At 43.1% G+C, this 17688-nt stretch overlaps 1 protein-coding gene and 1 long non-coding RNA gene across 11 annotated transcripts in view; both read right to left on the bottom strand.

The window, feature by feature from the left end:
• Positions 1 to 17688, bottom strand: part of DIP2C (disco interacting protein 2 homolog C) — a 513143-nt gene that overhangs the window by 317201 nt on the left and 178254 nt on the right. The window lies entirely within an intron of this gene.
• Positions 1202 to 14655, bottom strand: LOC122459047. The gene is made up of 3 exons (XR_006279480.1): positions 14644 to 14655; positions 1449 to 1453; positions 1202 to 1360 (listed from the first exon to the last, which is right to left on the bottom strand). It is a non-coding gene; the product is annotated as an uncharacterized LOC122459047 (long non-coding RNA).

Here is a 17688-nt window from a genome sequence, read left to right as displayed (position 1 = left end):
GCAATGAGCAATGTACATAATACATATGCATGTAATATACATGTATGTTGTATACTATATATCTTGTATATTGTATTGTTATACATTACTTATTACAAAAAGAAAAGGAGTACTTGTGGCACCTTAGAGACTAACGAATTTATTAGAGCATAAGCTTTCGTGAGCTACAGCTCACTTCATCGGATGCATTTGGTGGAAAAAACAGAGGAGAGATTTATATACACACACAGAGAACATGAAACAATGGGTTTATCATACACACTGTAAGTAGAGTGATCACTTAAGATAAGCCATCACCAGCAGCGGGGGGTGGGGGGGGGGTGGGGTGGAGGAAAACCTTTCATGGTGACAAGCAAGGTAGGCTAATTCCAGCAGTTAACAAGAATATCAGAGAAACAGTGGGGGGTGGGGTATGATAAACCCATTGTTTCATGTTCTCTGTGTGTGTGTATATAAATCTCTCCTCTGTTTTTTCCACCAAATGCATCCGATGAAGTGAGCTGTAGCTCACGAAAGCTTATGCTCTAATAAATTTGTTAGTCTCTAAGGTGCCACAAGTACTCCTTTTCTTTTTGCGAATACAGACTAACACGGCTGCTACTCTGAAACCTGTCATTACTTATTACAGTGTATACTAAAAGAAAGCTCAAACCCCCCTGATTTTTGGACATCTAAATAAAACTCAAAAATTGCTAAAAATACGTAGTGAAAAATGAAATTAATAAACCCTACAAAACAGAAGCTCCAGATATAGTAATCAAAGGTTACTGGTGATTTCCCCAGGAGATTTTTTTTTTAATGGAACGAAACTTTTCACGTTAAAAAATAGTCAAGTTAGAATAATCAAAAGTTCAGTCATATCAAAAGAGATATTTATAAAAAGCATCTACATGAAATATCATAGGATATATAAAAAATGGTTACTAACCTTTCATAACTGTTGTTCTTTGAGATGTTAGTTCATGTCCATTCTATGCTAGGTGTGGGTGAGCCACGTGCACTGTTGCCAGAGATTTTGCCCTTAGTGGTAGGGCCAACTCTAATGCCCTCTGGAGTCACATGCATATGTGTATATATAAAGTGCGCTGCCAGGCCTGCACCTTCTCAGAACCTTCTTGCTGGTAACGCTGACAGAGGGGTAGGAGGGTGGGTCATGGAAACATGAGCAATGCAGCTGAAAAAACAACAGTTACGAAAGATTAGTAACTGTTTTTTCTTCTTCGAGTGCTGGCTCGTGACCATTCCATGCTAGGTGACCCAAAAGCTGTACCCCAAGAAGTGGGCTCGGAGTTCATGGACATGCTGACTGTAACACTGCTCTCCTAAAACTGGCATCGTCTTGGGCCTGTTGGATAACGGCCTGTTGGGACGCAAAGGTATGAATCAACAACCAGGTTGCAGCTCTGCAAATGTCCTGGATTGGTACCTGCGCGAGGAACACTGCTGACGAAATCTGGGCCCTTGTGGAATGAGCAGTCATGACGGCTGGAGGCGGGACATTTGCCTGCTCGTAAAAAGCCCGAATACAGGTGGTTATCCAGGACAAGATTCTTTGGGATGACAGAGGTAGCCCTCTCATCCTTTCCACTATTGCTACAAAGAGTTGTGTGGATTTGTGGAAGGGCTTAGTCCTTTCAGTATGAAAGGGGAGGGCCTGCCTAACATTCAGCTTATGAAGCCAATGTTCCTTGGTGGACTTGTGAGGTTTTGGGAAGAAGACAGGTAGAAAAATGATCTGGTTGTTGTGGAATTGTGCCACCACTTTTGGTAGAAAGGTCAGATGGGGGCACAGTTGGACCTTGTCCTTAAAGTACACCATGTAAAGAGGTTCTGAGGTAAGGGCTTTGATCTCAGAGACCCTTCTGGCTGAGATGATAACCACCAGGAAGGTGACCTTCCATGAGAGAAGCAGTAGGGAGCACGATGCTAACAGCTTAAAGGGGGGCCCCCATGAGTTTCGACAAGGCCAGTTTTAAGTCCCATGGGGGGGAGGGGTCTGCTCGTGAACCTGAGGATAGAGCATTTCCAGCCCCTTGAGAAACCGTAGGAGAACAACAATCTGCCGTTCACTGGAGTGGGGAAGGCTGAGATAGGTTCTAAATTAACCTTAATAGATGAAAGCGCCAGACCTGGGTGCTTTAGGTGAAGCAAAGAAGCTCAGAATGGAGAGAGATTCCATTCAGAGGCCCAACAAAAGAAAGTTTCCACTTGGCCAAGTAGGTAGCCCTGGTGGAAAGCTTTCTACTACTTAGCAAGACCTGTTGAACCTGATCCAAGCAGGCTTGTTCCTCGGGATTCAGCCACGCAGCATCCATGCAGTCAGGTGCAGGGAGGCAAGCTTCGGGTGAAGCAATCTGCCATGGTCTTGTGAGATCAAGTCCAGGAGAAGTGGGATTATGAGTGGTGCTACCACCAAGAGGTCCAGAAGCATGCCAAACCACTGCTGATGTGGCCACACTGATGCTATCAGGATAATCCTTGTCTTGTCCCATTTGATATTTAGGAGAACCTTGTGAATCAAGGGAATCTGAGGAAAGGTCTACAGTAGATGGTCTGCCCGTGAGAGGAGAAAAGCATTGGAAAGGAAGCCTGTGCTGTGAACAGAACTAATGGCATTTCCTGTTCTGCCTGCTGGTGAATAGGTCCACCTGGAGAGGCCTGGAAGATGACACTGATGACCTCTCAGTGAAGAGACCACTCATGGTCTCACTGGGAAATGAAAAATGGAAAATGGAAAAGGCTCTGCTAAAGTGATCCGCCGGTCCTGGGAGGGTCCTAGGAGATGCGTTGCCTTGAGGTGAATGGCATGTTTCACACAGAAGTCCCACAGCCGGAGGGCCTCCTAGCACAAGGCCGAAGATCGAGCCCCTCCCTGCTTGTGGATGTAAAACATGGAGGTGGTGTTGTCTATCAGGACCTGCAGTACTTTGCCTGAAATCTGGGGAAGAAATACTTGGCAAGCTAAGTGTACTTGTACTTCCCTGATGTTTATATGTAGGCAGTTCTTCTTGGAACCAGAGGTCCTGGATCCATGGTGGGCTTCCCACCCTAGGTCTGTTGTATCTGAGACTAAGGTTACTGACAGTCGAGGGGCAGAAAAGCATATCCACTTCATTACCAATCCTGGGTCTTTCCACCTGGTCAGGGAAGTGAGGACTGGTTGTGAGTACTGAGTCTAAGTGGTGTCTGCTCAGGGAGTAAACTGACGCCAGCCACATCTGGAGGAGCCTGAGATGCAGCTCTAGGTACTGTACCATATAAGTAAATGCCACTATGGATCACAATAGTGTGAGGCAGACCCAAGCAGTCATAATTGGGGGAACCGTGACCTTGAATATCAGGTACAACATAATCCAGAATCGAGCCTCCAGCATGAAGTCTCTGGCTTGGGTCAAGTCAAGCACTGCTCCAATTAACTATTCTCTGAACTGGGACCAGGATTGACTTGTGCTCATTTATCAGTAAGCCCAGTGCCTGGAAAGTGGCCTGGACTGTACTGATGCTGTGCCGTACCTGAGCCTGGGACTAACTTTTGACCAGTCAGTCATCAAGGTATGGGTAGATTTGCACGCCTTGGCGTCTGAGGAAGGCTGCTACTACTGTCAAAACACTTCATGAAGACCTGTGGGGCTGCTAATAGGCCAAAGGGGGACAGCTGTGATTGGTCGTGGCGTTGACCCACTACAAACCTGAAAAATCTTCTGTGGCCATGAAAGATAGAGATGTCAAAGTAAGCGTCCTTTAAGTCGAGAGTGGCGTATCAGTCCCCTGCATCCAGGGAGGGAATGATGAAGGGCAGGGAGACATGTGGAACCTCAGTTTCTTGAGTTATCTGTTGAGGCGACACAGGTCCAAGATGGTCTGTAGGCTCCCTCTGGCCTTCAGGATTAGGAAATATCGGGAGTAAAACCCCTTCCCTCTCAAGTCCCAGGGAACCTGCTCTACGATCCCCACACGTAGGAGGGATTGAGCAAGAAGTTCCTTGTGAGAAGGGTTCCTGAAGAGGAACAGCCTTGAGGGGTAGATACAAACTGAAGGATATAACCGACTGTTACTGTATTGAGGACCCAACGGTCCAAAGTTATATATTACCAAGCTGGGCTGATAGACCACAGATTGTCCAAAAACAAAAGAGGGGCTGGATCCAGAGCTGAGACTGGTGCACCTTCAAAAGGCTTGCTTGGTCCTGCTGGGATATCTGAGAGAGCCCGACTGGAAGGCTAAAGTGGACAGAAGGAGTTAGCGACACTTGTAATCTTTCCCCTTTCTTTTGTAAGGCTCCTGTCTGGGAAGAACTGTGAATCTGGAAGCCTGCTGTGGTCTAAAGTGCTTTCTCAATGCTTGAGGCTTATAAAGTCCTAAGAACCACAGTGTGGCCCTTGTGTCCATGCAGTTTTGAGTCCTTCTGCTCTGAAAATAGGAAGGAGATCCTGGATGCACTGTTTAATTTTGTGAGGGAGGCCCGAGGACTGGAGCCATGAACAATATCTCATGGCGACTGCCAATGCCATAGTCCTGGCAGCCAAGTCCACTGCATCCAGAGTCACTTGGAGAGAGGTCCTGGTCACACTCTTGCCACCTCCAAAATGGCCATGAACTCTTTCCTTGACTCTTGCGTGAGGGTGTCCTTAAATTTGGACAATGAGTCCCATAGATTAAAATCGTACCTCTCCAGCAAAGCCTGCTGATGGAGATATGCAACTCAAGGCTGCCCACGAATAAACTTTCTGCCCAAAGATGTCTAGTCTTTCAGCCTCTTTATTCTTAGGGATAGCGCTCGACTGCCCCTGCCCATCGCACTCATTTGCTGCTGACATGACCGGGGCAAAAAGTCTCTCAACCACAGGGGACTATTTATACTACTATATATACTAACTCTAAGAACTATATACACTAATGACAATAACTACACTTTGAACAAATGGAGAAGAGTGCAAACCACTGGAAAATAGCCCTTGCCACACCAAAAAGAATAATTCCAGCAACCGTCTTGGGCGGTGAGAAGGAACTGAGAGGGTGTGGCACTGGCTGCGCCCCTTATACCGGCACATATGCATGTAACTCCAGAGAGTGCTAGAGTCAGCCCTACAGATATCACCAAGGGAAAAATCTCCAGCCACAGTGCATGTGGCGCACACACGGTCTCATGTCTAGCATGGAATGGACATGAGCAAGCAGTCAAGAAGAAGATTATCTCACCCAGCAGCTCACTCTTTTCAGATATGAAAAACTTCCCTGTGCTATGTCCCTGGTCAAGGCAACTTTCAAAAAAACCCCTAAAAATTAGTGTTTTCCATTAGAAATTGTGCTGCTGCTTCAATGGATTCCCCTTGCAAATTTGTATCTGTCTCCAGAATGCTTTTCTGGTATGTACATTCTAGCTTTACTATCCCTAATTTTGACTGACGTTTCCTCCCTGTAACAACTGTACTTAGAATGCATCTCCATGATGCGAGCATAAATGTGACTCCCTGCCCAAAGATCTTCCCTTTGCTGTGTAGGAGAAGGATCAGATGCCTCTGTACCACTATTCCATCCTCCTCGAACTCCCTATAGACATCACAAGGAGATAACTCCATGAGGCTGCCACCCATGCAGGGGAGAAGGGAGGAGGACTGGACAGCCCTGCACTAGAAGGGGTCAGAGTCAAGGGGATGCACGTTGTCTCCCATGGGTCTCTGAAGAGTTACCTGGGAGCGGTAATATAACTTTAAGCTCCTATTACATTTGCCAGAACACCCCTATGTGATGGGACTCCACCATTAAGAGGGAGTCCCACAGTCAGCCGTAGTGAAGATCCATTTTGCCAGGGAGGCTCCCAAGCTCACAGAGAGAGACAGAACCTCCATGCAAACACCACCTGTGTTCTCCTGGGAATTCTGGTGGTTCCATAGGGTTTGGGGGAAGGTCCTGTAGCTTGTTGTACAGGGGAGAAAAGCCCTTCTCCCCACTGTTGGAAAAACAAGCAGGAATTTTCAATAAGGGGTTCCTCATGGAGATGCCCTCCCACCCCTGCTGCACACACCCACCAAAGATTTACACAGGAGGGAGCAATCCAGCCTTCTGTTCAGTGGGGTAATTCCACATTTATACTGGTGTAAGTGAACAGAATATGGCTGTGTATTTCCCATTTTGCTGCCTCTACCTTTTATCTCCTCCTTCAAGGCAGGACCTGGGGTGTCCAAGACCAGTGATAAGCCCCTTCCCTCATGTTCATCTTCTACTTGGGCAAGGACTGCTTCCACAGGAAAGAACACTAGATCTCCAGCAAAGGCAAACTCAACCCTTCACATACACCAGGCAGGCGACAGCAACCGTATTGCAGCAAAGAGCAAGGGAAAGGCATCCCACACAAATGCTCTTGGAAGAGCCATAATGACAGTGGCACAAAGTTCACCAGTACTCACATGCTAGAGTGAAGAATGTTACTTATATACAAGATTATTATATTAAAATGGTATTTAGATGTCCTGTTTTTAATGTGGCAGTTCTGTTGTGTGCAAAAGTTCTACTAAAGGTGGTTGGAACTTCATGTATGCAAAGATGTCAGGATCAGGCCCTTAAGTGTATGCCTACTCTGAGAGGCTCCCAGTCTAGATAGACAGACTCATGCTAGGGGGGCTTGAGCTAGCATGCTAAAAATAGTCATAGAGTGTAAAGGCAGAAGGGATCCCCCAGATCATCTAGTCTGACCTCCTGTATATCACAGAACATGAACACTACCCAACACTCGCACAATAAACCCAACCATCAAAATTAGACCAAAGTATCACAGAGTAGGAGACTAAACAATTATGTGCCACAGACAGAACAGAAGGAACCAAGGCCCACCAATGCCCCAGGTTCTGAAATGTCAGGGAATTGATATGCAGCAGATATGCAAGGTCAGATCTGGTGTACATTGTTGTAAACCTGCTGTGCCACTTTGTCCCAGGAAAGATTTCATCTGAGGCAAACTAGTCCATGAGAAATATATAATAGATAATTCTAGCCAATATATTAGTTTAGCTTCAACAGTGCTTTCAACAACAGAGAAGGATTAGCAAGAAGGAGTTCACCTGACAGCTAATAAGAGGCTATTTAGTGATTAATAATGCATTAGTTTATGAATGGTGATTTGTATGACCTTAAAATGCTGCTGCTGCTGCTTCTTGGGATTCTCCTAACCAATCTGCATCTGTCTCAGGAGTGCTTTTCTAATATAGAAATATAGAACACACAAAAAACTACATTAAAAGAAGATTATTAAGGTTGCACAGTTGAACACTCAAAAGTTAGGAAATGTCAGAATTAAGGTTGCTTATACAACCTCATTTTCGGAAACTGCTGAACCATTTTGTCTGAAATATTCCAGAACAATTCAGCTTAAGGCAGAAACACAGCATTGAAAATTTAAACCCAACCAGTTAAATTTTGGCACAGTTATAAGAAAGTGAAAACCAGGTGTTACAATGGGAAATATTGGACAACTTTTACAATAGATGGTACCAGCCCTGCCTATAATTCCGATCAGCATTCCTGTTAGCTTTATTATCCCTAATTGTGAATGCCACTTCCCCCCATTAACCATATGCAAAATATTGTAAAGCCTCCAAATTTTCTCCAATGTCTATGGAGCTTATAAAAGTATGTATTTGTAATTTTTTTTCTTTAATTGAAATGAAGCCTTGGGCATCTTATTACAATTTAAAGATTGCAAGTCATTAGACTGAACACTTGTTACAAATACATTTCTAAGCACTTATTTTATAGCACAACACAGTTTGGGATGACCTATGCATACATTTCATAAACACAATTTAGTCTACTTAGCGAACTGCTGAGAGACTGAAAACAACTGTTTGTTTCTAAATGGTTATCACAGGAAGACAGGTGACAACTCACTCCAATTTTAACTATATATCTTACTATATGTTCCATCCTATGCATCAGATGAAGTGGGCTGTAGCCCACACAAGCTTATGCTCTAATAAATTTGTTTGTCTCTAAGGTGCCACAAGTACTCCTGTTCTTTTACTGTCAGCAGTTTCCAGCCATTAGCAGCTGTCAATGAGGTTCTTGTACTTAGATGGCACCCTGACAGACTGCACTACAAAGAATCTCCTTCACCAAAATTGAGCTAGTCAACCTTCAAGTGAAGACAAATAATAAGCTATACACAAGTAAAGTGCTAAATTTGTTGTGAAACCCTAGAATATGAGTTTGGTCCCTACTACATTTTGATAAATAATGTTGTTTTGTCATGTACTAGTATGAACATACTAAAGAATAATCCCATCTTTCTGAAGTAATGAACACAACCAACTTTTCCAATTGAAACGAATGATTAAATGCAAACGCTGGAACATAACTTGCCTGAACATTTTTTGTTGTTGTTTTCATCCTACAAAAGCACTGTTCAAAGTTTTTAATATTTGGCATGTAGAATTTAGAAAAATGGGCTTATATATTTATAATATTTGTGACAAGGTAATTCCTGTGCCATTCAGTTATCCTGTATACCACAGACCAGTATTGGAAACATTTTATTAATGACCACAGCCATTGTAACATCCCCCAAAATCACTATCACTTCAGCTAAAGGAATAACTGCTTAGCTGGCAACACCAATAGTGTCCCATCTTGTACGTGCACTGGTCACTAGAGAGGGACATGATACATTTAGCCAGAATGCTAGATCATTCTGCTCCCTAACCATAAGCACCAACTCCATGGGTGCTCAAGGGCTGGAGCACCCCGGGGAAAAATGGTGGGTGCTGAGCACCCATCTGCAGCGCCCCTATCAGCTCCCCTACACACCCCCAGCATCTCCCACCCGCCAGCAGGCCCCGTGGATCAGCATCTCCCCCTCCTACAGTGCCTTCCGCCCGCTGTGATGAGCTGTTTCGGCTATTTTGCAGCATGCAGGCAGGAGGAGAGGAGCGAGGATTCAGCGAGCTCAGAGGAGGGGGCAGAACTGGGCGGGAAGAGGCGGGGTGGGGATGGAGCAGTGGTGGGAAGAGGCAGGATGGGCATGGAACCTTGGGGAAAGGGGTGCAATGGGGGCAAGGCCTGGGGCAAAGCTGGGTGTTGAGCACCCTCTGGCATTTTTGAAAGTCGGCGCCTGTGTCCCTAACCAGAGGTAAACAGTTATTTTGTGTCAAGGTCGAAATTTCTTGGTCAAAGTATAGTCAAGGCCAGACTCCAGAGAAAATAATTTTAAAAATAACAATAAAGTAAATAAAAAGATTTTTAGATCCATTCAAAAGCATCTGGCGGTCCATCTATTAACTACCTCTACCCTAACCCTACCTACTGACGAATGAAAATGAACTTAATTGACCAGATTTTCAAAAGGGCTCAGCAATATTGTCTTTGTGCTCCCCACATACATCTGTATCCATGGGTTGTCTTTTGTCTTCTGTTTAGAATGTAAGATCCCTGTCCCAAAGACCATATTTTTGTTCTCTGTTTGTACACCACCCAGCACTTGACCTGGGCTTTTAGGCACTACTGCAGTACTGTTAACGATAATGGTTTCAATGATGACTGCTGGGTGCCGAGCCATTTAGAAATCTGGCCACTGGCATCGGACCCCCAACCAATCTACTCATCCCAGAAAAGCAAACAACTCTTCAGCCCTTTCAAAAAACTCCAGTTTTTCATGATCGTTGAACTCAGAATTATTGTTTGGATTTTTTTAACAATACAATGTAGATGCTTATATTAAGCTAAGACACTTTACATCAATAAACAACAACAATTATAGATCTGAAGAATAGAATAAAAACCTCAAGCTTGTTAACAAAACAAAACATTCTCTATTACTGAAGAGGTCAGTGAAACCTCTGATCAAACAATAAGACCATTCAGTGTGTCTGGAGCTCACCAAATTCAGGTTTTGATGGAACACTGAAGGGAGCGGGTTTCAGAGGCATGCGTATTGCTGTGAGAATGCAGTGTGAAGAGCTAAAATTCAAGGTCTGTTAAGACCCGATGTAAAGAAATGCACAAAGGAAGCTGTTTGTAGAGCACCACAAGTTTGACCAGTCCTCCAAAACCCAGGAACTATGTTAAGTGCCATCTTCTTGGTGCTACCTATTACTACCTTAACTATTAATTTTATATGTGTGTATATATATATATATATATATACACACACACACACACACACACACACACACACACACAGAGATATAGAATTCTCTCATAACAAGATCAACAGTGAAGTGACCCAACAGGCCTTAATTTGGGCAACGATACACGGGGAGAGAAAGTTTTTCAAAAAACAGGGTTCTGGACTATTTAGATCAGTGTTTCTCAACCTTTTTGTGCTGGACTTAATTGTGGACACAGACACCTCCCACTAGAAAAAATGGAGACCCTCCTACCTTAAGCACACAGCTTGCGGCTCCAACCCCATGGGTTGCAGATCTGAAGCCCCAAAGGACATGGGGCTGAAACACAAATTAGTTTCGCTTGGTCCCCTGTGGTGTGGGGCCCCAGGTAATTGCCCTACTTCCTATTCCCTAACGCCTGCTTGTGACCCCCCTAAACATGTCCTATGACCTCCCCATGTTGAAAACACTGATTTAGATCATAACCAACATCTTGAAATGTACCCGAACATGGTTAGTTAACCACTGCAGTGGATTAAGATGCTAATGGTGGTTTGCGCCATTTTTCCTGGTGTTCTCTTCAGAGAACAAATCGGTGACCCTTTCCAATTAATTCAGAGAGGGTAAAAAGGAAAGGCCCTATTTGGAAGGGCAAAAAATGACACAAACTGAGACAGAGGCACCAACCCACCATATTACTTTAAACACAACAATTACATTTCCAGAGGCTCAATTTGATATTCACCAGGCAGGAACTTTGATTGGAACTTCCACAGGTGTACTGCATACAGTGAAGCAGAGCTGGAAACTGAAGGTCTAATTAGATACACAGAGGGAAGCCAGAAAACCCCATAGATGTTGCATGGCAGTCAGAGAGGAGATGGAGATCCCTGTGGAGGCAGAACTTCATATCCAGTTTTTACTGGTCTGTGTTTGTAGCCAGAGCTGAGCAATTTCTATTACTGTTTAAAGAGAAACTTTTTATTTCTTTTGTTATCAGATGTTTTTCTGGGACCTCATGAATAAATGCTGAGGAGAAAAGTTTTTGGATGAACGGTTTATTTATTTGGTTGGTTGCTGGACCAGCTGGTTTCTGCTGCCTGTTTATTCCAATTTTATTAAAGAAAGAGGGGCCACAAAGATGAGCTTGTAATATAATGGCTTATGCATATGTGTATAATTGCCCTCTGGCAGATGGAATGTTTGACCTGTTCTAATGTTTGCATCTGGATTCAAAAGCTTTAATAATGCTAACAGAGCTCTTCCTTGTGTTCAGGGCTGATGCTTTTGGAAAAAAAAACCCTGAGTTCTATTCCCATGCCTCATGTTTGTGCAGTTTAGCTAACCAAGTAGTGTCTGCAGACAACTCGTAATGGCCTAAACCAGAGGTTCTCAATGGGAGTCCACTGGCCCTATGGCTGAAGCCTAGAGCCCCAACATCCCACTCCCAACAGCAGTCATGGGGCTGAAACCCCTAGCCCCACTCCCACAGTGGGGAAACAGCTGGGAGCTGCGGGGATGAAGCTCCAAGCCTAGGTGTTGCCACTGGGTTGAAGCTGGGAGTTGCAGGCCGAAACCCCAACCCCGGTGCCGCTTCAGGGCTGCATCCCGGAGGCCAAGACTAAAGCCCCAAGCTCCAGAGCAGCCCTGGGGCTGCAGGACTGACGCACCGAGCCCCAATGCCACTGCGGGGCTGAAGCTGTGAGGCTGAAACCCAAAACCCGTGTGCCCCGCAGGGCTAAAGCTGGGAGCCAGAGCTGAATCCGGGAGCCATGACACCCAGTGACACCGTGGGGCTAAAGCAGGGAGCAGCAGTGCTGAAGCTAGTCATGGGCTGAAGCCCTGTGCCCCATGGACAGAAGCTCAAGCCCTGGCTTCCTGCCCAGAAGGACAGATTTCCGAGTCAGCCCCTGGGGTGGGGGTCACCTAACCTGTATATCAGCCTCAATGCCTTCTGGCCCAGCTCTGACTCTGTCCCCAGAGACTTTGCATGTCAGGGCTCACTCCTTGGTTTTTGCTCAGTGAGTCTGACACCAGCTTTGCAAGTTAGCTAGCTCCCTTTACTGGTTATAAAGGAGCTATTTCAACTGGAGCAGGACAAGTTACACAGCACAGGGGAAATTTTTGTAAATGTAAACAATGAATATCAGATATGGATACATTTTTAATTCAACCATCAGCTTCAAAACAACAAAGCCCAAAGAGTGATGACACCAAACTTCCGTCAACAACTTAAACAACCATAATGGCTGAAGAACACCAAGGAGGTGATGTGAGTAAGAAACAAAAGCTGCTATTAACCTCGCAAAATTTAGGAAATACGAAGACACATATTTGAATTTCAGTTTGATTTGTTCCGGAAGTACAGAACTGCAGTGTGTAATTTGTGCACAAATACTGTCCAATGAATGTTTGAAACCCTCCAGAGGCATTTAATTACAAAACATGACATCTATAAGGATAAGCACCATTCATTTTTTGAGTGAAAGGCCAAGGAACTGCTTGGTACTAAAGCAGTAATGAAATCAACAACTACTGCAGATAAGAAGTATTTAAGGCCGTCCTGCACAGTGGTGCAGAAAATTGCTAAAACAAAAAAATCACATACGATTGCTGAGATTTTGATAATGCCATGTGTTACTGAAATAACAAAGGCAGTGTTTGGAGAGAAGAAGGCCAAAGTACTGACAAAAATACCGTCGTCAAATGACACTGTCAAACAACGGAACATTTCTATGTCAAAAGTATCTCAGTGTATTGGTCAGCTGCATGACAATGATTTTGCTATACAACTAGATGAATCTACAGACATTTCAAAAATGTCCCACTTACTTGCCTATGTTCGGTATGTGTGGAATAAGGAAATAAAGGAAGACTTTTTGTTTTGCAAAGACCTCAAGATAACAACAACGTCAGGCGACATTTTCAACTGTTAGATGATTTTATGATTTCAGCAGAAAACACCCGGACTAATTGCTCTGGGGTCTGCACTTATGGAACCACAGCAATGACCAGAAAGCTTTCTGATGTTGTGCAAAAAATAAAAGCTGTTGCACCTCGCGCTATTTGGACACACTGTTTTTTACACTGAGAAGCACTTGCTGCAGAAGATATTAAACCAGGTATTCACAGTGTTCTGAATAAAGCGGTAACATTTGTTCGTTTTATTAAATCCAGAGCAACAACTCCAGGTGTTTTGCTGCACTATGTGAGGAGGAGGGTACAGAGTACCATTCCTTGCTCATGCATACAGAAGTGAGATGGCTATCTCAAGGCAGAATGCTTGCCTGTATTTTAATCTCAAGGAAGCGTTATGTACCTTCTTACTTGATAAGAAAACTGAATTTGCTGAAGTGCTGAAAGATGATATGTGTCTGGCAAAACTGGATACCTCGCAGACATATTCAGTGAATGAATAACATGAATAAAACTATGCAAGGTGGGAACACTAATTTTATTGCCCAGAGTGAAAGAATTGGGGCATTCAAAAGAAAACTATAACTCTGGAAAGTTTGCATCTGTGGGGGCACTATTGATATGTTTGGGCTCTTACATTCTTTCATTCAGGAGCAAAACATTGACTTTGACGTAATTTAACCTCAGCAGCGCATCTGTCTGGTCTGCTTAACAAATGTAATGCTTATTTTCCTGAACTCACAACAGAACAAGTTGCTACACATATGTGAACTACAAACCCCTTTAGTGAGAACATTGAAGCTAAACTTACATCCCATGTTCCAGCAAAATTATTACACGATCTCAATGACATTTCATCAGACAGCTCCCTCAGAACCAGGTTCAAAGAAATGCCACTGGAGACATTTTGGTGTCAGTGTTCCAATGAATACATCACACCTTCTCCTGCAGCGCTGGAAGTTTTAATCCCCTTTAGTACCACCTACTTAGGCAAAGCTGGAGTTTCAGCCATGACATCAATGAAAACAAAGTACCGAACCAGGATGAACATTGACCATGACATGCGCGTGTGCTTGTCAAAGATATCCCCATGTCTTGGCAGAATTGTTGATCAGCACCAACAACAAGTTTCACACTGAGTAAATGAAAAAATAATATTCAGTTTATTTTTGTGCCTATATTGTCCTTTTTTATATATTTTGTGTGTGTGTGTTTAAGAATCCATTTAATACATCTTTTAATCTCTTGGATATGCAGAAAAAACATTGTTGTGGCACAGGTGGGCCTTGGAGGTTTTGTAGCATTTTTTGGGGGGGCCTAGGAAAGAAAAAGGTTGAGAACCCTGGCCTAACCCTTAGGTTGCCATCATGGTGGATAATGACTAAAATCTCATACGTCAGGGCCTCACCTGGTCATCTGTAAAGCTCAAGAAGGAATTTTTTCTCCAGATGCACAAATGACTAGATATATTATGGGTTTTTTTCTGAAGAATCAGAGATTAGCCACTGGTGAAGATGGGACACCAGACTGGATTGACCAGTGCTCTGAGGTGATGCAGAAAATCCTCTTTCTAGATGTCTGGATGGTGCGTCTTGCTCACATACTCAGACTCGTACTAATCACCAACTACGGATGGAGAAGGAATATTCCACCAGAATAAAATGGCAGAAATCTTTGGGGGACTGAAGGAGGTCACGTTTTTCTGAGGCATGAAGTGTGATTAGCCTGCTGGGATCATCGACACATATCTCACCTAACCCGTTCCTCGCCATTGCAGAGGCCTCGAGCATTGGTGGCACCTGGTCACTCCTGCTCTCTGCCTGTAGCACACCATTTAGTTTCCTAAGGATTGAAATGCTTCAGTCTAGCCAGTCTTTGGGCTTAATATAGGGGTATCTGAGTGAAAATATAATGGCTTGTGATATACAGGAGGTCAGACTTAATGATCTAGTAGTCTTCTCTGGCTTTGAACTCTATGAAACTATCAGCTTGACATTTCTGAGTCTCTGACTAGGGGTGGGGATGGTCTTGCTGAACTATCAGGTCATTTTTTACTCTGGAAATGAAAAGACTGCAAGCCAGTTTACCAATGTGCTTTAAAAATGGCTATTCAATCACAAAAGTCACTCTGCTAATGAAGGCCTCAATCCTGCTATTCACAATGCTCGACAGGACTCACTGCGTATCTGGAGCCCCACTGATTTTGATGAAGCTCAGTAGTCTGCACACTTGGTTCTGCATTGCAAGATGAGGGTTTACATCAATTCGTAAAGTTGAAAATATTAATTGAGATCTTCTGAGTACAATAACAATCTACAAAAACATCAGAGCAGATTGCTTTTTGGTCTCTCATATTGCACAATCACTCTGCTAGCATAATACATGACATTACTGCTTAGCTTCCACAACTTGGCTCCGAAATGCCAATTTTAATTAATTAGATTTTTCAGAACAAGGATTGTGAATATTCATACTGATGGGCTGAGCAAAATGAGTGCAGTTGTCTGAAGGTACACGGATTCTGTTTTCAGCTCTAATATGGCTCTTTAGTGCTTTTAAAAAACAGGATTAAAATTAATTTAGTTTAATTTTTGAATATTTTATTGAACAAACCATTACATAATTAAGGTTTCAGAATTTGGCATAAACAGCATTTACTAGTAAAATAGCACCCTTAAAATTAAGATTGTGACATGCCAATGTAAGCCAAAATGGTGGACGGAAAGAATCAGGCTTGGTGTTCGTATTTTTCACCTTTTAAGTTCCCATTTCCACTAGGTTACTAAACACTACTCCAACTGCACTCTCAATCAGTCTCATAATCTGAAGCAAGGCACACTTTGCTTTCTAGAGCATATTGTGAAAAAGTTACTGAAAAGGTACATAAAAATTGGTATTTACTGATAGAAGGGGAAAATCACCTAATATATTCAGCAAATACAGTAAATGCCTCAAAACAGAAGGCCCTTTTATGATATCTGAAGTCAACTTATTAACTAAGAAGAGTGCTATCAATTCATGATTTTACTGCAATAAGACATCAAGCAAGACACCAAGCTCACGATTTTGAGACCTGACTCATGATATACTGAACATTTGGTGTTGGCAATACTGTAAGAATTGCACATTGAATAAACATATTGTATTGCTAACCCCAAGCTTTCAGAAATCATATTAGCTCCCTCCAAAATCATAAGTTTGGCTTAAAAACCGTAAGGTTTTTTTTAAAAAAAAAAAAAAAAAAAAGACAAATTTGGGGGTTTTTTTATTTGTCCTCAGGTTTTTGAGTCTGTAGCATTCACATTTTCAAGACTTTTTTCTGCAGCCATAAGGGCTAGAAACTTCTACTTCTCTTACCCCACCCCCTGCCCTTCCCCCCACCCTACCCCACCTGAGATTCTCGCATTATATTATGATGATTGCAGAAGTTGGCAACACTTGATTTCTTATGCTCTTTAATCTATAGCAACAAGAATGACAGCACAAAAATGGAGAAGTTGCTTACATAGATTGCAGTATTTTTCCAGTTTCCTTAGACACTTAGAGTATAGAAAGATACTATTGCAGGATTTGAGATGAGCTCTTGAATGACATAAGATTTCCTATGGAACCTAAATTCATCTGGCACTCTCTACCCTCAATTCACACAGCGAGAGAGTGAATTGCAGTACCTTTCCTGAACATGTAATGCCCTCTCTACATTCAACAAGACCTTGGGGAGCCTTTTCCTTTTCTGCTAAATGAAGAGACAATGAGTCCACCCTTAAATTATTGATTTATAACCTTCAGCTTGACTGTGTTTCTGACTCCCCTTCCCAAAACTCCCACCTCCCCTCCACACACAGGATGTTTTTATGGCAAACACAGCAAAAGCCTACTAAGTATCTTAGAGTGGGGAAAAGGAAACATCTAAAACAGGAAATTGAACAATTAGGCCTGGTCTGGATGTGTAGTTTGAATTCTCATAAGCTCTTAGCTCTGCAATACTTTCTATCTTTCTATTGCCAACTGACTTAGCACAGGGAAACTGGTGCGGAAGGTATTATCCATTTGATGGAGATTTTATTCCAGACTTAAGCCAAACGGGGGGGGGGGGGGGGGGCGTGTCTCATGAGGGTAGCCCCAGCAGGTACAATTTAGAAACAAATCTGCCAACAAGGACCAAACCCATACTTTATTTCTAATGAAAGAACATTAAAATAAATAGCATCATTAACTGCATCTGCTAAGAAATTAACTAGCATCTGCAGAGAAGGAATTAATTTCTGTTAAGGAAGATCTTTTATTGCCAGCATCCTGTCCATCCAGCCATTGTAACAGAATCATACATCAATTCTGCTCTTTCATGTCAGACAACCAAAGGAAATAAAGGCTAAAAAGTGTACAAAAAATGGGCATCCATAAGAGAGGAAGTTAGGCACAATTTATGTGCACCATGCAGAGGGTCAGGAAAAGAAGGATGAAGGCATTCAATAAGTTACTTATGACAAAAGTTTCACCACTTCAGAAGCCAACAACAAACAATTTACTCCCATTATATTATAACTCTGGGACTGCAATTAAATCCAGAAATGTTAATAAAACTGGATAGTTGTTGAAACTGGAATGAAACACAGCAACTGCTGAAATTGTTAGTGTCAGTGTTGGCAAATCGTGATTTTGTCATGACTCTCAT

Source organism: Dermochelys coriacea, chromosome 2, assembly GCF_009764565.3.
Source record: "Dermochelys coriacea isolate rDerCor1 chromosome 2, rDerCor1.pri.v4, whole genome shotgun sequence".
Lineage (NCBI taxonomy): Eukaryota > Metazoa > Chordata > Testudines > Dermochelyidae > Dermochelys > Dermochelys coriacea.
Note: the sequence above shows the minus strand (reverse complement) of the source record. Positions and strands in the feature narration are given on the sequence as shown.